The 20,908-nt window shown below is 51.0% G+C and overlaps 1 protein-coding gene across 4 annotated transcripts in view; it reads left to right on the top strand.

The window, feature by feature from the left end:
- RALY (RALY heterogeneous nuclear ribonucleoprotein) overlaps positions 1-20,908 on the top strand; it is a 120,564-nt gene that overhangs the window by 29,609 nt on the left and 70,047 nt on the right. For all 4 annotated transcript variants that reach the window (XM_035548595.2, XM_050714096.1, XM_050714097.1 and 1 more), the window contains exon 2: positions 14,902-14,992. The gene's annotated coding sequence lies outside the window, so the exon portion shown is untranslated. The remainder of the gene's footprint in view (positions 1-14,901; positions 14,993-20,908) is intronic.

Genomic DNA, 20,908 nt, shown 5'->3' with positions numbered 1-20,908 from the left:
AGGAGCTTTAGGGGAGAACTCATTGCTCTCTGCAACTACCTGAAAGAAAGCTGTGGGGAGCTGGGGTCGGTCTCTTCTCACAGGTAACCAGGGATGGGAATAGAGGGAATGGCCTCAAGTTGCATCAGGGGAGGCTCAGGCTGGAAATGAGGAGACATTTCTTCTCAGAAAGAGCAGTCAGGCATTGGGATGGGTTTCCCATGGAAGTGGTGGCGTCACCATCCCTGGGGGTGTTCAAAGGAAGGTTGGACATGGTGCTTAGGGACATGGTTTAGTGGGTGATGGTGGTGGTATGGGGATGGTTGGACCAGATGATCTTGGAGGGGTTTTCCAATCTTATTGATTCTATGATTCCACAGGTTAGAGCATCCTTTTTCTGTCTTTTCCAGCGTCTTTCAAATCCTGCCTTACCTCAGCACAGACGGAGCTGAGCCAGAGTGTAGATTTCAGAGCTCTCAGGAGCTCTGGGCAATCTGGCTGGGAGATCCCCGTGGATGCCCATCCATGGCCCAAGTGCAAGAGGGCGCGAGCCGTCTCCTGCGCAAACTGGGGAGGTGGCACTGGAGCACGTGGGAGAGGTGCCACGTTTGCATGGACGAGGCTGTCACCACAGAGCCACAGAATGGTTTGGGTTGGAAGGGACTTTACAGACCACCCGGTTCCTACAGACAAGGACACCTTCCGCTAGACCAGGTTGTCCAAAGTCCCATCCAGCCTGACCTCGAGGGCTGTTTGGGTGGCAGGGAGGGAGCACCTGGCGATGGCTGTGTCTTGGGCTTGGAGATGCCTCTTGTTCTGGGGGCTCAGCCCCCCGGGTAGGGATTTTGGATTGTCATGAGACTCGAGACATCCAGGGGCTCCGTGAACACTTCAAGAGAAATCAGTAACCACTGGGTTGGGTCCACTGCAAACATATGGAGATGCAAGGTTGGTGTTGCTCGCAGCAGCACTGTTAAGAGATACACATAAAGTGAAGGAAAAAATGCTGAATTTATGCTTTCCCGTGTCCTTCAGCTGACAATTTCCCTGCTATTCCATCCTTTGTTCCCTTAGCCTGTGCGCTGCACCAGGTAAGCCCTTTGGGGAATCAGCGGGGGCGTTTTTAGTGGGCAGGCCTGCAAAGAACATTGCCAGAGGGTCCCCGCAGGTGCTGATCAGACAGAGGGGACGAGCAAGGCAGTGCTTGACGCCAGCTTGGACTTCCCTCCACATTTTTGGCCGAGCACAGTAATATTTAAAGTGAGACTCCATTTCTTTGGTGGCAGGACACTGAGACTGGTGCTATCCGGAGGGTGATGTGTGGTGTCAGCTGGCTTTTCTCCAGCAGTGGCACTCTGTCAATGCCTCCGTGTGAGATGTGGAGGTAAAACATGAGTTGTGCGGCATTTCCAGAAGTATGAGGCTAGATTAAGTTGATCTCAAATTTAGAAATATTCCTTCAAGAAAGAGGGGATTTAGGGGAAAGCTCTATATTAGGTATGTCCAAAGAAAGTTGATCAGATAACCTTTTTATATTGTCTTGGTTTTATGTTAATGTTTCTTTGTGGCGGGCAGGTTATCTTGAAATTAGTGAACTCCTCTGCTACAAAGCCAGTGGTGCCTGGTGATCCAGGACAGAGAGAGGAGGATATTGCTCTGAAGAGAGGTGGTTGCGTCAGGAAGGGCAGTGTTGAGATGAAGGGCAGTAAGGTGTTTTTGACAGGAGGCCATGAAGGAACTCTTTCTCTCACATGCACACTTATGGGCTCCAAGCTGTATTTATATATATATAGCTATTATAATGTGTATATATATTATAAATATAGCTGTTTACTCTGTATCTGGACCTTTAACAAGTATTGTATTTGTTGGAAAAGATGTCCTCTCTCTTCTATCTTGGTGATAGGATTTGATGGACGGATGAAGGTACTTTCCTGAAAATGACCTTAGAGTAAGAAATATATTTTCAGGATTATTTTTCTGATTAGTAGTGCCTGAAGACAGTAAATGAATGAATGAAAAATTTCTGAACACTAAAACAGACATGCCTGGATCAACCTCTTGCACTAGTGCACGTTGCGTGTGGGCTCGAAGGACTGCAAGGCAGCACCCAACTTGGGGTGTCAGGTCTTCTGTATCACAGCTGCCCATGAGCAACCCCAAGCATGTGCTTTGGGGGCTTTTCTTAGACACCTCCGCCTCCTTACATGGGAGGGGAGCCTGCCCAGCTCTCCTGCACTGGTAGCTGCATGCTGCATTGCTCGAGTGTTCACCGCCAGCTTATGGCTGTGTGGCAAACCTTCCTTTAGCTCCCATGTGAAGGTCTGATGCCTAGCCTGTTGGAAAGCAGCTGTGTCACCTCTTAGCCTTCCTTTTGTAGGCTAAACAAGCCCAAATCAGGCAACCACTTTCTTGATATCATTGCTTTTCAGCTCTGGAACATGAAGCCGACTGCTTTCCAGCCCAGCTCCGGGACCAGTGCCCTGGCGGCTGCAGCACTGTCCAGTCTGCAGGCTGGGCTGGGCTTATTTCTTTGTGCAGTGGAGGTATCTCAGCCCCCTGGGGACGTTTTCATTCAGCCCTGTGCTCCTGCTGGCACTGGCCATTGCAGCGAGCCCAGATGGTGCTTCCCGTGCAGCTGCTGCATCAACGTCCCCAGGTGGGCAGGTGACGAGCTGAGCGGTAAACACCAGTAGGAACGGGCCGTCATATTTTCCACTTGCTCCTGCCTGATTTCTGCCTCTTAGCCATGCAGAAGCTGCCAGAAGTTAAGAATTACGCGCACTGTATGATGGCTTCAAAATGGAAGATGTCATTTGTCTCAGGTTATCAGTCAGCCCTGGGAGCTACGGCGGGATCTGCCGCGATGTTATATAACCCCATCCAAGCAATATTTTTTCCACTCTGTGAAATAATTTGGTGAATTTCTAATTACACAAATCTAATTAAAGGCTGAATGGAACGACTATGCCTAATCATAATGATACACCCATTTCATTAAAAAAAGAAATTGCTTGTGTACAACAAACCATCCAATTTAGTGCAGAATTAATATAAGCCTCCCCAGCTGGAGCGGTGCAAGCACCAGCTTGGGCACGTGTTCCCGGGAGGCCCGCACAGCCCCACTGCTGCGTGGGGCTGGAAACTCTGCCTCTGCTGCAGGTGGGGTCCCAGGAGGTGTCTGCGTGGCGTGGGGGGATAAAAGACCCTTCCGGGTGGGCAGAGGGTGCTCGGCTTGGAGGGACCGTGGTCTGCGGTGCACGTGGGGCTGTGCACGAGCATCTGGGTGGGCACTGAGCTGGGATTTAGTGATATTTCTGTCCAAAGCTCAGCAGCTGTGGAGCAGTGGATGCGCCTTTGCTGAATTTCCATGTCAGCTCTCCTAGAAGCTCTGGTGAACCACCACCGACCGCAGCGGGGAGCTGGTCAGGGCTCGGCTGCCCTGTCTGCCGGGCTCTCGATTCCTCCCGTCAGCTCCCAGGAGATCTGCAGCGTCCCGACCAGGAGGCAATTTTCTACAGCAAGACACGAGCCTGAATCCATGCAATCGAGTGCCAGTTGCAGGGGCAACAGATGCACTTGTGGGCCTGAGTGGAGTTTTCTATTAATACTGCTGCAGTAGCTTCTTGCTGAAATCACTCTAGCAAAAGCGACTTGTGCTCTGTGCTTTCCTTAACGGTTGTGCAGCGTGAAGCTATCCTAGAGCATGGAGTCTGCACCCGAATTTCTGGCAGGTCTGCAAGAATTCAGCTCTCAGGTGGGGAGCCAGATATTGGGCGGAGGAAATAATATCAGGGCAATGAGGTTAAATAGATAATTGATTTTTTTTTCAGCGCTGGTCTCGGGTGTGAATCCATTGAGGTTAATGAAGTAAGGCAAATTAAATTGAATTGCCCTGTATGGAAAGCTTAGGCTGGCATGTAGCCTGTTTCAGGGGCTCCTTGTGGTGCTCCTTTGGTATTTTTGATGGCTGTCGGTGTCAGCTCTTGTTTGCACTGGCTGAAAGCAGCTGAATGCCTGCAACCATTTTAACTCCCAGCAAGGAAAACTGCAAGTCATAAGCAAGCCTCCCACTTTGTTTCCTTACTTAAATACTTGGATCTGTGTGCTCACTGGGTTTGTTTCTGATCTTGCAGTGGTTTCGTGGACCTGTGGAGCACTCAGTCTGGTGATCTTGCCAAGCCCCACAGCTAGATGTGCCCAGCCCTGAGACAGAGCCTTTCCATCCCCGCATTGCTGCGATTCCATGAGAAGCCGTGCAAGGCGTCGCTATAAGTAGCCTCTTCTGGATGAGGTGTCAAATATTTGTTGCAGAAGTACTCGTGGCATCTTGGCAAGTCTTAGCTCTGGAGCCCAGATTAAATTCTGATTTGGATTGTGATATCCAGCCCTCCCCTGGTTCAGGCTGTCCGTGTTTGTTTGACTTCCCGGTCTGAGCAGGTGGGAAGCAGACGTGTGCTGGTAGCAGCTGTGTGTCTCAGGTGGCACGGGGGGTTTATCGACCCGCTTTATTAAAATGCTTTGGTAATATTTTGGTTGTGATGGGTCTGTTCACACTGGAGCTTCCCCTGGTGATGCAGCCCTCTCTGCGTCCCTGTTCATTGTAGTGAAGGATAAAATGCCAGTGAGCTCGGGGCAGCTGGGGCACGCTGTAACTAGCTCTTCTTGCAGAATTTGAGATTGGAAGGGACCTCTGGAGAGCGCCTGGTCCAACCACCCTGCTCAGGCGGGGCCAGATTGTTGCCCAGGAAGGAAATTGCCGTGAAGTTCATCGCTCCAGGTGGAAGAAAAAAAGCAGGAGGGAAGTGACTTAGGAGGAGGACTCAGGTTCCTGCACATCTCCTGGGGACGGTTCAGGACATGTTCCCAGACTTGCCGTGTGGCTATGCTACTCCAAAGCCTCTCTGAGAGCTTTGCTCTGAGTTAACAGGTGGGATGGATTTTCGGTGTGGATGCCCCAAACTCTTGACAGGTCTGAGCACGGGCCATGCAGGGGCTTGGATTTTACGGGCTTTACCAGCAGCTCATGGGGTTGATGCACCCAGCACCTCCTGGCAAGTCCCTCATTGCTCTGGCACCGAGTCAATGCAACCCCAGGGAGCAGCAGTATCCATCCTGCGCTGTTTCACAGTGTTCTTGCACAATGTCCTGCGTGGTGCCACAGCTAGAAATAATCACAGGAATGGCTGTGAGCCTGCAGCGAGGGAAGGGGACAGGGAAGCCCCGGGTCTGCATGAGAAATTTGACTCCTGCAGTTGGCAGGAGCCTGTCAGTCATGCAAGCAGCATGTGTGAGGAGGTTTCAGTCTCCCTTGCTGGATATTCACTGGCTAAATAAATAAACAGGATCTGTTTTTGTCTTCAGCCACCCTACCACTGCCTCTTGCTAGCCTTGACTTTTTGACTTGTCTCTGTATTTTTAGCTGCAGGACACCCTGTCCCCAAAGCCGGCGAGGACCTGAGGTTTCTCATACCTCCCTGAACACGTGAAGCCAGCTCTCGCCCTTCACCACGTCCTACCTAGGAGAAGGGGAGGTGTCGGTCAGCACGGTGTCTTCCCCCTTACACCCTAACATGTAACTGAGCTGAGGACCTGGGGTGTGAATCTCCCTTTGGAGTTTGTCTTATTGGTGGTTGTGCTGAATAAACGTGTGGGGACGGTTTCTGTCCTCTCTGTGAGCTGTGACGGAGTAGTGGTGGAGGAGCCCTCTGTGCAGCCCAGCTTGGCAGTCGCAAGGTGGGACGTTGTGGATGTGCAGGGCCGGGTACAAGCTGCAGGGGGTTGGTCTGGGGGCTGTCTCCATCACCACCCGTAGGTGTGCACGGAGCAGAGACCTTGCCGTGTGCCCACCCAGGGCTGCAGCTGCAGGCAGCGGTCCCACAGGACATCTGCCACCTGTGGCATGGGGACAGGCACCATGCAGGTGGCATGCTCAGCCCACAGGTGGCTGGGGGACACGTCAGCTGTGTCCCTCCCAGCACTTCTACCCACGGCCAGTCCTTCCCTGGGATGGAGCTGTTCAAGCCTCGTGCTTGCACCGTGAGCCTGTCCACGCTGCACACCTCCTCCTGGGCTGGGATTATAGAATATAATTATTGAATTATAGAATATCCCGAGTTAGAAGGGACCCATAAGGATCATCGAGTCCAACTCCTAATTATATGTTGTGCCACAACCTGCGAGATCCAGCATGTCAGAGGCCCTCTTTCCTCCCTCAAGTCTAGAACTGAGAGGGCCCAAATTGTTTTCCCTTTCTATCTTTCGTCTTATTCATATATGAAGAAATAGAGTAAAAGAGACATTTTATTACATTCGGCAAAACATGATGTTTCTTTGTGTCTTACAGAGAGTGGGAGGGGGTTGGGAGTTTATTCTCTTATTTAAAAGTAGAAAACAATTTAGCATAATGCAAAATTAAACATCACTGGCTAACTGATCAAATGTTTTCAATGTGGAAAGCGCTGAAGCTAATGTGCATTTCACTGTGGTGCTTCTGGTGCTTTGCTGCTGCGGGTGGGACTTGGGAAGGAACATCCCTGGTTTTGGCAAGTTCAGCGTCTGCGTTTACCCACACCTGCCTTCTGAGCTCCCCTGATCCTCAGCTCCATGGGGCTGCAGGCTCAACTCTCCACCATCCTTTCACCTCCCTTTATCTCCACTGAAGTCCTCATTCAGACACTCACTTCAGCCTGGACTTCACTTTAAGCATCTGAGCAGTTGCCTTGATGTAATTAGGGCTATCTGTGTGCCTGGGGGGAAGCAGACGCTGAAGCACTTTGGATGGAGGTATGGAAGCTCATGCATTTCAACCGAGCCGCAAAATAGGTTGTATGGGGGCACCTGGGCTGCCAGCCCCGTTGCTCATCCCAGTAGCTGTGGGTGTAAGCTGAGCCTGTGATTGTGACCTCTGCCCGCTGCTGAAGGCTGCATGTCCCACGGGCTGTTGTTTGCGCTGCGCTGACACGTGTCTGCGTGAGATTGTGTGACCACCTTGTCCCTTGGGAGAGCCATTCAAGGTCACCAGCTGCTCTCTTGCGGCACCTGAGGTGGCACATCTGCCTGCTGGGGTCCGGCTGTGCCTGGGGGCTTGGCCTCTGCGTCCCCATCCTGGCCATCACGGGAAGATGCAGAGAGGGAAAAGTGAGACCAAGCAGTTGCAGGCATAGGTTTTACTGGGCGTGAGCTGGAGGTACAAGGGGCTTCTGGAGAGAGTCCAGACGTAGGACCGCAGAGATGGGGAAGGGGCTGGGGCACCTCTCCTGGCAGAGAGCTAAGAGCGGGGACTTCTCAGCATGGAAGAGAGGAGGCTCGGGGCGATCTCACCGCTGTCTGTAACTGCCCGAAGGGAGCGTGCGGAGGGGATGGGGCCAGGATCCACTCAGCGGTGCCCGGGCCAGGCGTGGAGGCAGTGGCTGCTGCTGGATTTGCGTGGGCAGTGTTACCTGACCTTCCTGTGCAGCCGGGGCGACCCAAGGTGGTAATTTACCATCCGAGTGCCAATCCGAACAGCTGAGATATTTTGCATTTTTTAATGGTTCTCTACTGTGCCTGAATTAACAGGAAAATGGACTGAAACTAAAGTGAGGCAATTGAAGGCAGAGAATGACAAATTGGCTTTAGAGCGTGGCAGCGATGCACACTGTCAGGGTTCACACACTGACCTTTATCTAAACAGAACTGTATGTAACAGATAAGAATATTTAACAATAATTAATGTCACATCATCGCAGAGAACAAAACGACTACATCAAACAGGCAAGAAATCCACTGCAAATTACTCAAAAGGGAAATGTCAGCTTCTTCATATCTGCAACCTGCCTTGTGCTGATGGTGCTGGAATGAGAAGGGAGGGCATGCGAGTAAAAAAGCTATTAAAATGATTTAAGGAGTGGATAATATATATATAAATGAGCGAGAAAGGCAGAATGGAGCAGAACAACAGCCAGCCTGCTGGACCGGACTTGTGGAAAATCAAACACTAAACTGAGCTGATAATTGGGTGCAGGGATAAATGTGTGTAAGCCAATTATCTCCACTGCTGGGGTTTTGACGGGTGGCTGAGGTTTCCCTTTCCTTTCCCCGCCGTCTCCGCGGGCTCCTGCTGTGCTGTGCTTCGGCAGCACCTCTTGCACGGGTAGGATCTAGCTGCTTGGGCTTTGTATTCGGGAGAATCACCGCTGGCAGTGGATGCTGAGATGATTTTCATTCTGTTGCCAAAGTGGGGCTGTCCCATGAGGCGTGGGGAGGGCAGCGGGGCTGGAGCATGGGCCCCACGTGCGTTGCTGGCTGCAGCAGGCAGTGCCAGTGCTGGGTGAGGGCTGGCGAGCATGGCCAGAGCTCTGGGGCTGCAGGGGTCCGTGCCACAGACCAGGGGGTGTTCTTATTTTCATTTTTAAGAAATTATAATAATATGGAGGCTTTTAAAGTCATTTTTGCTTTCCCTGGGACTGCGTGCGCTGGATGCTGTTACCGCTCCGTGCGTGCAGATGCAGCGGAGCAGCTTGGAAGCTTTCCATTCAGCCACTTGGTTCAGAGCCCGGTGCCGTCCCGGTGGTGGGGTCCCCCTGGGGACCAGCCCTGCTCACAGAAGCAGCTCTGTGTGCCCAGCCCTGCAGCCTGGAAAAGCCTCAGGGTGGTCCCGGGGCACAGATGTGGTCCACAACAGTGGCGATGCCATCGGGTTGGTTTTCTGGGAGAAGGAGGCGGTGGAGTGCTTGCACAGAGCAGTCCCCAGCCTCACGGCAAGCGCTCTCCTTCCCACCCCGCGTCCCTCCCGCTGGACCCGATGCACCAGGCGTTAGGGGAGGTGCAACGATGCAGCCTCCTGGGTGAACAAGAGCTTGCAAAGGTCAGTTGGGCAATTGCAAAAGTCTCTTTACAAGCAGGGTCCGGAGGCCTGCAGAGGAATGAGACCAAAGTTTTGTCTCTTTGTCTGACCCCAGCAGCCCCTCCAAGGGGTGGGGGGACCCCACTGCTCCACCAGCTTTCCTGCATGCCTGCAAAACCTGAGCCACTGCAGAGGTATCGGCCTCTCCTTGTGCCATGCAGCTGCTCCTCCTTGGAAATATTTATTGCCAAGAAATGATGGCAGGTGATGGGAGAAGATCCTGGAGCTGAGCCTGCACAAATCTCATAAAAATCTCAGACCTAGACATGATGTGTTACAGTCGTCCTTGGCTTCATTCCTCTCAAGCTGGTGGTGATGCAAGGGAAAAAATATCCCCCTTTATTCTAACAGGGCCCTTGTGCCCATTATAATAAACTATTTCCTAAACAAAAATTAATTTATCTGCATGACCAATTGTGGGAAGTGCTGTTAGCCTCAGTTAGTAGAGATGAGGTTGAAGCACAGAGCTGGAGCCCAAGGTCAAGCAGGACAGCTGGGGAGGAGCCGGGAACTGATCCTGGGTCTCCTGGATTCCTCGCTGGTACCGTAAAGGCCAGTCCTCCCTGCAATGCCATGCCCAACCTGCAGTCCTGCTGGCCACCAGTCAGTTTTGTTGTCAGCATTTTCCTGGTGGGAGGAGGCAGCAAGGTGCCTCTGGATTAGCAAGGTTGTGAAAAATAGCTTTCCAGCTGGCCTGGTGACCTTCTGGCAGCAGGAGAGAATTTATAGGCAGAAGATGGAGATGTGATTTAAAATTAGCAGCAGTGGGGAGCTGTGCCTTTACTTCTTGAAGTGGAGCAGGAAAACTGACTTGTCCCTGATCCCATCCTGGGCTGAGAAATGGTTTTGGGCTTCATGTCTCCATTACAGAAAGCACTCAGCATCTCACCTTGCTTTCCTGCAAAGCAGCCACGGTGCAAAGCTGGGCTCTGCCGATGCAGTCACTGAGAGCATCTGATATGCTCAGCTGCTGAGCAAACCTAGCCCAAGGCTGGGCGAGCAGATAAGTTCCAATTAGGGGATCTGAATATTGATTCACTGGGGAGAAGATATGACATTACAGGATCACTGGAAGACTAAAACCACGCCGGTGTATTGCTTAAAATGAAAGGCAGTGAATTTGCATCAGAGTGTGGGGCAGGACTTCAAAAATGAGGGGCAGCTACTAATTAGAGCGCATTAGTTAATATCGTTCACCCCTATTTTATCTCCCATGGCCAGAGATACAGAAATGGCACTTGTTAGAGAAATAGTATTTAGCTCCAGAGTGTTACCGATACCATCCAGAATGACACAAAGGCCTTTGAGAGATCTTACATTTCAGTCATTCCTTTTTTCAGGAGACACGCCGTCGTGTAAAACCAACCCAGCCAACAACCCGGGAGCCTGGAAACACAGCTCCGAGCTGAACCAGGCTGCGGTGGTTTTGAAGTCAAATGGTTGAGCTCGTCCACGTTTTCTGCCTGTCTTAGCACTTGGGTGGCACTTTTTCAGTGGCAGGTATTGAAAGTACCTTGGCGGGCAGCTGGGTGCCACAAGCACCATTGTTACGGCAGAGCAGAGCTGGGGCACAGGCAGGTCCAAGCCCCCAGCCCTCGTGCAAAGCCCGTGCTGGAGCACGCCTCGGAGCAGAGGGGCACATGTGGCATGTCTGACTTTGGGCATCCTCAGACTGAAAGCCTCAGTGGTGGAGGCTGTTCTGTGAAGGCTTGAGCCAAACAAGCTGCTCTAAACCCCCAGACTCTCTGTCAGTACAAGAGGTGAACTCCAGGTCTCCTTCCCCCTATAACCGTCCTGTGTTAACAGAACCCGCAGTGAGCGGCATCACCTGTCTTCCGAGCTCTCCTTGCGCCTCCTTGCTTCTGCACAAGGTCGACTTGTATCCTCAACAGTGACTTGACAAGAGCGTTTCATCACTTTTTTCCCTACTCCTGGAGCGTGAAGGAAGGGTTTGGGCAACCTGAGCGAAAGCAGAGCCCTCTCCCACCTGACTCGATTCCCAGGGCAGTTTCCGCGCCCTGGGGTCACTCCTGCGGCTGTGTGCTGCGGTGCAACCTGCGAGCAGGAGGGGGTGCATCAAACCCTGTCAGACACTTCATCCATCAGGGCATGGGGAAGCAAAGTGATGCCCGGCGAGGAAGAAGCAGGAGCAGCAGCTTCAGTGTTAGCACCTCGCTGTGAGGTGAAGGCTGTGCTGGGGTACCTCTGCTCGCCTGCCCTCTGTGCCATCGCTAGCCCTGCACCACGAGGTTTTGGCAAGGGCTGGTGCTGCCCGAGGGTAACGTCCTGAAGTTGGCTCCTCTTCTTTTCAAACCACTTGGCTTCACAAATTTGTCATTTCTTCTATCCCATATCAAAAGGATTTTTATCTGAGGAAAAAAAAAAGAAAGAAAAGAGAAAAGGAGTTTTCAGGTCGCACCATCTGATTCTTGCTGCTGGTGTCAACCTTTTTTATGTGCATCCAGAGCCCGTGCCATTTCACACCTGCTCCGTGCTTGTTTTTAAATGACACATAATGATGATAGGCAGTGTAAAGATGAAGCTTCATCCCCAATTAAATTGCATTTTCTGTCTTTCCATTTCCTGCCCCAGTTGAGGAGGAAACCCCTGGAGAGCAAGATCTTTAAGTTTAATGAAGTAGGAGGTGCCTGCAAAACTAAAGGTGATCTTGTTTGTAAGAAGATCGGTGCTGTTATAGAATGTTTCCAGAATATTGTGCTTCTGTGTGATACCCCAGGGAGTGTTTCAGGTTATTGGAAATGCAGATGTAGGAATTTCAGGTCATCGGGTGAGAGCGTTCAGCCTGTGACAGCTGCTGCTCAGAGCTGCCAACAGCCCCCGTTCTGCGTGGGGCTGGACCTTCTTCACTGTCTCTGGAGATCCCAGTTGATCCCACTGGTGCCAGTGCAGTGGGTCATGTTTGGCACGTGGTCTTCGCGTCCCTCCAGACTTCATCCGAGCATGAAGTGGGGATGCGATCAGGGTGCTGGGATGAGGTTCTCCATGCCCTCTGATTCCAGCCCCACCGCTTCTCTCTGCAAGTTCCCTTTGCTTCTTTATCAAAATTCAGCCCACTGTGGTGAATCCCCTGCCCTGAAGATGAGTTCTTGGTTTTGTAAGGGTCTATGATATATCTTAGTCAGTATCTATGCTATTTCATCCTTTATTCCTTCCCCCAACTTCCTCTGAATGCCATCCAGTACTGGTGATTTATTACCCTTCAGTGCGTTTTGCTTTTTGTTGGAGAATTTATATTTAATTTTTATGCCCGTTATCATTCAGGGAGAGAAGGGAAATGGTTTGGGAGCCCAGAGTGAAAATAAAACAGCACATTTTGGTGCAGTTACTTAGTTTGAAAGATGTTGTTGTATGTTGGCGGGGTATTTACCTCCTTCCTCCTTTTCCATCATGGGTTGAAGTGATTCTAGAAAAATCACAGGATGCTGCACTGCACTGCACAGGTGGACTCCAGCATTGCAAAGGCTGGAGCCTGCTGCTCCTCCTGCCCGAGTTCATTAGGGCTCATGCAGTAAAGAAGGAGTTAGAATAAGAGCAGGACTATTTGGTCTTCAAAGTAGCTGTGCATGGAGAAACGAGGAGTTACGGAGCAACAGAGGGAGATTTCCTTTTCTTAGCCCCCATGACCTTGCTAGTGGTGAGATTCTTCTGCGCCACCTCCTGTACACCTTCCATCTGAGGTTAATTTCGTAGAGCTCATCTGAGTCAAACTTCACATCCTAAGGAGCACAGAGATGAGTAATTTGGCCCTTGGTCTCACGGCAACACCAGCGCATGGTGCCAATACCACAACTAAGTGCTTCTGATGCTCTTTGCACAGTGTCCCTCTGCTCCTCATAATTCTGTAATTCCTCCCTCCAGCCCCCACTGAAAAAAACATTGTTTTTTTCTTATCAAAAGTGGAAGATTTTAGGAGCAAGATAAAACTCTTTTGCCTGAGCCAAGGGACCTGGGTGAGTTTGGGAGGACGATGAGGGAAGGCATTTAGAAGTTCATCCAGATGTCTGGTAAAAATTCTGCTCCTTCTTCCTTATTGGGATTTGCTCCTGTAATCCTCTGTTTGCCACATCCCCAGCGTCACTGAGAGTTTTGATGTTCAGGGCTCTGCTCCCACCCAGTATGACTCCAAATTTCTCTTATTCATTCCTCTCTTCTACATCTCTCTTGCACGAATGCCCATTCTCGTGGTACCTCTGAACTCATTGAGTACTGAGAGATGCAACCAGATCTCTTGAGAGGTCCAATAAACCTGGTTGATGGGTCCATTGAAACGGAGGAGAACTGAGGAAACAGCACTGTCAAGTTCATCAGCTTGGACTCTTTATCGGGTTCTTGGTTGACAGCAAAAGTGGCCCCAAGGCCACTTGGTTTTAGCCTGTGTCACTGTGGTGGCTTCTTCATGCAGAGCTTTGAATCCCCATGCACGAGGGGTTGTCCCTTCAGCTGACTGCCAGAGCGCTGAGACTTCTGCTGCGAAAGCCGCCGTTTTGTCACTGATCAACGCACTGAGTTGTCCTTGGTGGTGGTTTAAGCCCAGCGGTTCATTTCTCTGTCTCCTTAGTACGTTTTCTGTTTTAATTAAAAGCTTCACTCCAGTTTGACCTTCTGCAGCGCTGTGGCATATCTGAGGCTGAAGTGAGCCTCTAATTACGGGGGGCCGCTGGTGGTGGCTGGCTGGCTGCACTCACTGCTCACCCTGCTGTTAGCCACGGCTGGCAGATCCCTGCCTGCTGCTCCCCGTCAGAGCAGGCAGCCCAGGTGCCAAGTATTTCACAGAGCAGAGTGTAAAAGTACTGCTCCATCAGTGAGAGCCCTGGGAACTCATTCAGGAGACATTGCTGGGAATCATCACTGACTTCAGGAGGGTGGAGAAGGAGGAGCAGGAACCTCACCTTGCTCTGTTGCCTGTTTGTACATTGTCAGCTAGCCCAGGCTGATTTGAAGGAATTGGTTCCAATTACTGGACTCGTTAATGGTTTAGGACTCGGAGTATGGGGTCTGGGTCCAGTTCCTGAACGCTCGGGACTGTTTGGGCTGCGAGCTCAGAGACGCGGCCGCTGCCTGGGGGCCGGAGAGCAGGGGGATGTCTCGCTGCACCCTGGCTGTTTGACCACAGCTCCTGGGTCCTCGCCCAGGACTTGCGGAGCTGAGGCCGTGTTTGGTGGGCAGCTGGTTGCAGAGGAGGGGTGTTTTGGTGGAATCTGGATCCCACCACTGAAAAAGCAGTCAGCCCACTTTTGGGATGAGCAGTCATCTCCACTGTCTTGGCCACAGCCTTCCCAGCGAGCAGAACCACTTGCTGGGCCGACAGTGCCGATGGTGCTGCACCAGCAGCGTGCTGAGCGGGCACTTAGTGTTGCCCAATATAACAAATGCCATGGATAATCCTGTAGCTTCCAGTTCTGAATCGTAACTCCCTGGGTTAGTTTCTGCCTCCCAGGCTTCTCAAGGTGACAAAGCAGCACGTTGCACAGTCCAACCGGGTATCCCAGCCTGTGGGAGAAAAGGGAAGGCACACTAGCTGCAGCCCTGGAAGGTGTCCTGGCAGTTCAAACGGAACCCAGAGGAACTGGCTTAAAGGAGAGCATTTCAGTGCAATGAACAAAATGTTTGCTTTACTGTGAAATATTTAATTTTGAAGAAACCCTCTTTTCCCTTAACAAATCCCAGCCATCGTGACTGAAAATTCCCATCCTCTATCCATCAGGTACCTCGTTCTCTGCAAGCACTTACACGATGTAGCAGGTTTTGTGGGATTTCCCGAGCTTGAGCCAATCTGAAGCAAGCTATCCCAAGTATTCAGCCCTGCAAACACAACTGCCTCTGTCTCCGGCTTTGAGCCCCTTGCTAAGCAGCTCAGAGTCTTAAGTCCAAAGGTCTTGGGTCTGATCCGTACAGACAACCAGCCAGAGGCTTATCTTTCCAATGCGGCATACCCTCCTCTGCTGTGGATTAGAAAGTACTGGATTATCTGCTTGCCACAACCGGTAGAAAACTGTGTGTCCTGCTTCTTGTAGGGCGAAGCTGAGACCATAGAGGGGTGCTGCGCCTGCTCCCAGACCTGGTGACGGGAAGGACTAACAAACACAAGTGCCCACACCATTCCCGGTGAGTAGCTGCGTCCTGCGTTACACGCGGAGGTGGTGAGCGGTACGGGAGCGCCCTGCCATTAGTTCCTGCTGCTGCTCTGCAAGGAGAGGCTCACCACAAGCCTCTAAGGACACCTGGCTTCGTATGCCAGCTGGTCCAAGTGGGTTTTGCTCTGCAGTCAGGCTGAAGGCTTTCCTTTTGAGCCTGCTGGGTGCGTGCTCATCCCGGCCTGGTGCAAGCATTCAGGGGGTCGGAGGCTGATGGCTGTGGTGAGGACCTGCTGCTCCCCCCTGTGCTACTGGCACTAGAGGCAAGAGTGCCTTCATCATGCCTGGATGCGTGGATAGTGATGGTTCGGATGTGGTGGGGTTCAGCACGTTTTAATTCCTGATTCTGCCGTGTCAGGGCTTGGGAAGATGAAAGCCGAGCCCCAGTCTGTGGTATTTCCAGGGTAAGGCAGAAGAGCGCAGCTGTGACGGACACATGGGAGGGCGTGAGGAAAGCACTGAGGTGGCACTCAAACAGCTCTGGTCCAAGGGCAGCCAGGACACAGGCTTCTGTGCCCCCCAGGCAGGCCGGGCTGAAAGCACCTCATGGAAGAAGAGGTTTTGTGGAGGGATGGAAGAGGGTTTGGGGATCAGTGATGCTGTGCCCTAAGTATTGGGAATGCTGCTCCAGGAAGCGCTGGTGTGATTAGAAACTCATTGTGCTTGCCGAGCAACTGAAGTCAGTGTAGTCCTGAGCTGGGAGATCTCTTGCTGTGTTTGTGGGAGTTCTGTTTCACTGAGCACACAGTAAAAGGGCTCCAGCTGAATAAAAACTGGAGTTTGCTTCAGCAGAGACTGAACGAAGATTTCAGGACTTACTGGAAGCAATTGTACAATGCACAATGCATGATACGAGCATGAGGTAGTGAAATGTTTTCAGCAATGGACTTTCCCCTCCAGTTCCCAGGCAGATAAAAGCAGCTCCTCAGTTTCTAGTTCTGCTGGGCTTGCAGCCATGGTGTAACACATTTGTTTTAATTGGTAGCATGGTTGAGTTTTTCTTTGGGAACTTAACATAGGAGAGAGAAAAAATAAATGTTATCAGGTGGAACCTCCTGCCATATGGGTAAGAGCTCTGCTGTTGCTTGGTGGACACCAAGGGATACCACACTCAGGTTTACACCTTTTATCTTATTTGGAAATCTGGTAGATGACACTCCAAAATAACAGAGGGCTACCCCTGATTCACCTGAATGTTTTCAAACCAAAACCAGGATGTTGAAGGAGAAGGGGAATTTGGCTTTGTTTACGATTTGGCTGAAACCTCTTCTAGCTTAATATACCTCCCTTTAGTAGTAATGAAAACATCTTGTCGACTAACGAATTCTGACATGTGGATATGTTAAGCAAACAAGTGGACTAAAAGTCACCTTCTTCATGAACAAGAGAAGTACTATACCCTAATTCCAGAGACCTAGATTTAACTCAGCAAATTAAGTTATGGGATTCAGCAGCGTGGAAGAATCATAGAATCACAGAATATCCTGAGTGGGAAGAGACCCACAGGGATCAAGTCCAACTCCCAGCTCTTCAGAAATATGTCATTTTTTAACACTCAGGGCATTATAAGAAGAGTTCTGCCAGAAGTTTTTCAAACTTTTGTTTTGGTCATTGGCATATTAAACATTACTTTCAACTATGGAGCCTTCTTTTCCTACAGGGTATTTATTGTAGCTAGGTGCAGCTGTGCTGTCCCCTAAGCAGAAGAAAGTCTCTTTTATCTTGCATGCCGAGGCTGCAGGGCTTGAGCTGCAGCACCTTCTTCAATTGGCGAGCCCTGTGCTTTCACAGGGCTTCTGAACCCTTGAATGCTGCTGGCTGATTATTTATTGCAATTATGGGGAGCTCACAGAATAAAGGTTGATTCCAGAGGGTGTTGTGAAACTGCCTATTTCTTAGGGGATATATAAAAAGCTGTGAAAATATCTGTTATTCAGGCAGCTCAAGGAGAGCATTGAGAGTAACTCTGGAGGATCAGGAGGGCTGATGAAAATGCCTATTATTTCAGCAATGCTGGGAAGATCACAGAAATACCTGTTACAGGGCTGACCCATAGAGGTTTGGAAGTGTCCCATAGCGAGAGGACACAGAGCATCCTATAAGGGTTTAGGTAGCTCAATGAAAACTGTGTGTGGATGAAGGTTTCTGTCTGTCGTCTCAGAAGCAGCCAGCGTCAGAGGGGACCATCACAGTGTCTAATCACAAATCCAGACTGTAATCACTTGCTCAGGTCATTTATCAGCTCCGGCAGTTCCTGTCCTCTCTGGATTAGGATGGGGCTCGGTCACACTTTAAGCTATGATCTGTCAGTGACCTTCTTAGCACCCTGTCGGCCAAGGAAGGAAGCGATGTAACAGGTTGCTTAATTTAGAAGAGATGCTGTGGGTCGGTGGGGACTCGCAGGTGCTGGTTCCAGGTGCAGGAGACATGGGCGAGGGGCAGGCATGGCGCTGCCCTGGCTGGCGCTGCAGCACCCGCAGCGGCAGTGGCCGTGGGACATGGGGGCTGCAGTCCTAGGGGCTGTGCACGAGGCTACAAAACCCTAAACGTGGGACTGAGTTACCCTCTGTGCCTAAGATACTCCGGTCAAGGAAAAGAATAGGCTTGAGGAACTGGTGTACCTTGAGTGACTATAAAGTTGTTACTCTTCCCAGAGGCTCTACAGGTGCTGTGAGCCACGAGAAGACAACCTGAGCCCATCAGGAGCAGCGATAGCATGCAAAGCCCTGAGAAGCAGGTTCAGCCACTGTCAGCTGCTGGGCCCGTTGCTTGCAGCGAGCACTTTGCAGCACTCACATTTCAGCCAGCGTGGGCAGGCGCTTCGCACCCAGCGCTGACCTGCTTTGCCCCTCGTGGCTTGTTTCCTTTTTAAAAAATTCATATTCTTCTGCAGGCAATTAGATTATGTGATTTCTGCAGTGTGGGTTCTGAGGTGTCCTCGCATAAGGCCTTTATTTATTTTTACATTGGCAAACATGTGCAGAGGAAATTTTCAAATGCAATTGCCTTGCCAGCAGCATCCCTTTCCAACACAGGGTTACTCCAGTGGAGCCGTGCAGGTGGAGATGAAGCACGGAGTCGTTCGGAGCCGGGTCTGTTGTGCTTGGCTTCCCGAGCCCTGTTAGCGGCCCCACGTGTTTCTGACCATGGGCAGACATCTTCTGTTTGAAACCCAAGTGTCTGCAGGGATGCTGTAACCTTGGTTTGTCCACGGTGCTTTGTGTGTGTTTGGAAATCCTAAGGGAAGGGAGAAGAAACCCAAATAACTGAAAGCACCCTCAGACGATTCCCAGGAGATAAAACGAAGCATGTGGTTTGGTTTGAAAGGGAGGCAGGGATTCAGACCTGTTACCGCTGTCTCCTGCAGAGCCTGGGAGGGAGATGAGGCCCTGCTCTGCGACCGCTCTCACAGCGGGCTGGGTGAGTGTTGAGCTAGAAAAGCCGTGTTCTTGGCAGTGAAGCTGTCTTTGGCTGTCATGGAAGCAGAGCTCATCAAGAGTGGTTTTGATGGATGATTATTATTAAGGAGTTATTTCGTGGTTGCAAGCACCACGAGCACTCTCTGCAAAACGTAGATCCTGCTGTTGGCCAGCACGGAATTCCCCAGGATGGAGACGTCCCCTGCCCTTGCCCCCACATCTCTTCGACCTGCGCAGAGCTGGGCTTAGCTGGCTCCGAGTAGGAACCTGAGCAGCCCTGACCACGGACTGGGTTTTCCGGCAAGAGCCAAACCTGGTGTGCTGAGCTGCCAGAGGTGGGCACTGACCTTGACTGGGGAGCTCGGTCCTCACTTCTGCCTGCGCCAAGCTTCTGTTGCTCTGCTGGGGATGAGCAGAACATGAGAAATGCCTTCACACAGCTTAGGTGATCCGGTGCACTGCGCCTGCTGGGGGTTAAAACACCTCCCCGAGTCAGCGATTGAATGCTAGAGCTGAGGTGGTTTTCTGCGATCGACCGAAATGAGCAAGTGATCCATAGTGAGTGCTGGAGCTGAGAGCTGAGTTCTCTGCAAATCTCAAACTTATCAAAATAACACGTCAATGTAAATTATCTGATTTGGGAGGCAAGGGGGTGTTGTTTTTTAATTCTGGGATTTGCTGTTTGAAATTATCTTTGCTTCTCAGAGCTTCTTCACGCTTGAAGGTTAATTCAGACTGAGGTAGTGCATGAATCAAAAATGTAAAATCTTTTCCCGAGTAACTGCTTGTGTAAGCACCAGCTGACAGATGATGACACGAGTCACTTCTACGGCCAAGGGTAGCTCCCATGCTGAAAGTTCAGGCACAAATGCTTGCAGAATGAAACTTTAAAGGTTTCTAAGCTTCGAGTGATCGGTCGCAGACGTGTCCCCCAGCTGCGGATAGGCGTTCATTGAACTTTGCAGAGCCCAAGGAAGTGCTCACAGGCTTGGCACGGGGAGGTTGTATTTACTGACACCCTGGCTTCTTAGAGAAACAAGCTGATAGCCAGAAGGACTGAGGACAGGTTCTTCTCACCTGTGTCTGAACCACCAGGTCCCAGCCATCTTGGCTTGTTTCTCCTTCACCCAGGAGGCATTTTCTCCCTCTCCTGGCAACAGCCAGTTGCCGTCCACTCAAGGATTATTATATGTTATAAGATAAGCCAGAGATAAGCCAGGGAACAGGATTTAATACCAGATGAAGACAGGTTCAAGTCTATGCCTCACAGTTCAAGTTCTCCACCGTAATTTTCCCAAGTTCCCTGCCCAGTCAGCTGTGCTTAATCCTTCAAAGGTATCCAGTAACCTTTGAGGGTCTGGGCCTGAATTTCTCAATTCTAAACCTTTACACGGGAATATTTTTTCTGCTCCAGCTTCATCTGCTGTTGTACCTGTGAACACATTACCCCATGCAGTGCTCAGACTCTGGGCTCAGACCAGGTGCAGTTTTCTGGCTGCCCCTCTGAGTACCAGAGCTGGAAGGGGAGTCAGAAAGTAGAAGGCAAGGGGATGCCTTAAAATGAAAACCTGAAAATAAATCTCTTTTTGTACATCTTTTCTTGGCTTCCCCTTGCAAGGCTGTATCGGCGTGCGCTTGATGGGATGTGATGGCTCTGACCTTGTCAGATGCATCAAACATGACGTGAGCGTGGATTTTCTTAAAAAGAGAAATAAGAGTTAGCAAGAAATGCAGAGAAGACAAACAAACAGATGGCTGCATCCTTCATCAATAGAAATCTGGGCCTGGGATTTGCTTTCAGCGAGGTTTGAATTGGGGATTTTAGGAAATTAGCCAAAATGTCACTTATTTTACCACCCCCCTTATGTAGCATTTCATCTTCTTGCACGTTTCCCCTGTGAGGCAGTGACCTTTCGCCGGCTGCGGTGACACAGAGAAGTGGCACTGATGTGGGGGACCTCGTGCTGCTGGGGCTGGGCTCCTGTCCCCTGCGTGCAGTGACAGCCAGCGAACGCTCGGTGCCGCGCGTCCCCGTGCCGATGGTCCATGTCTTGGAAAGGGCAGTTTTCTTCCACAATTCTGGGGTGAGGGGGGAGATTTCTTCCTGGGGTTAGAAGTTGCACTAAAAAAACAGGGTCAGAGGGTCAGTGAGGGTGGCCTGTCCAGCCCTTGGGGGACAGGTTTGTGTCCTTGGTGGGTGAGCTCTGCAGCGACAAGCTCTGCCACAGGCTATTCCTGCTGACTTCAGAGCAGAGGGACAAACAGGTACCATGTCAGCTTTGGTCTTCTGCTTGCCCGTTCTTTCTGGAGCAACAGGGGAAAGCCTGGTAATCAAACCCTCGTCTGTTCTTCGGCATCTGTCCCTACAACCTTGGCATTGCTTTCTGGCAAGGCACAGGTCTCACACACACATCCCATTGACCTCCCTGGGGTTATCTCCTCCTCCAGATGAAACAACCCCACCTGCA

The sequence above is a fragment of the Cygnus atratus genome, chromosome 16, assembly GCF_013377495.2.
Source record: "Cygnus atratus isolate AKBS03 ecotype Queensland, Australia chromosome 16, CAtr_DNAZoo_HiC_assembly, whole genome shotgun sequence".
In the NCBI taxonomy this organism is placed as follows: Eukaryota; Metazoa; Chordata; class Aves; order Anseriformes; family Anatidae; genus Cygnus; species Cygnus atratus.
This window is presented reverse-complemented; position numbering and strand designations above follow the sequence as displayed.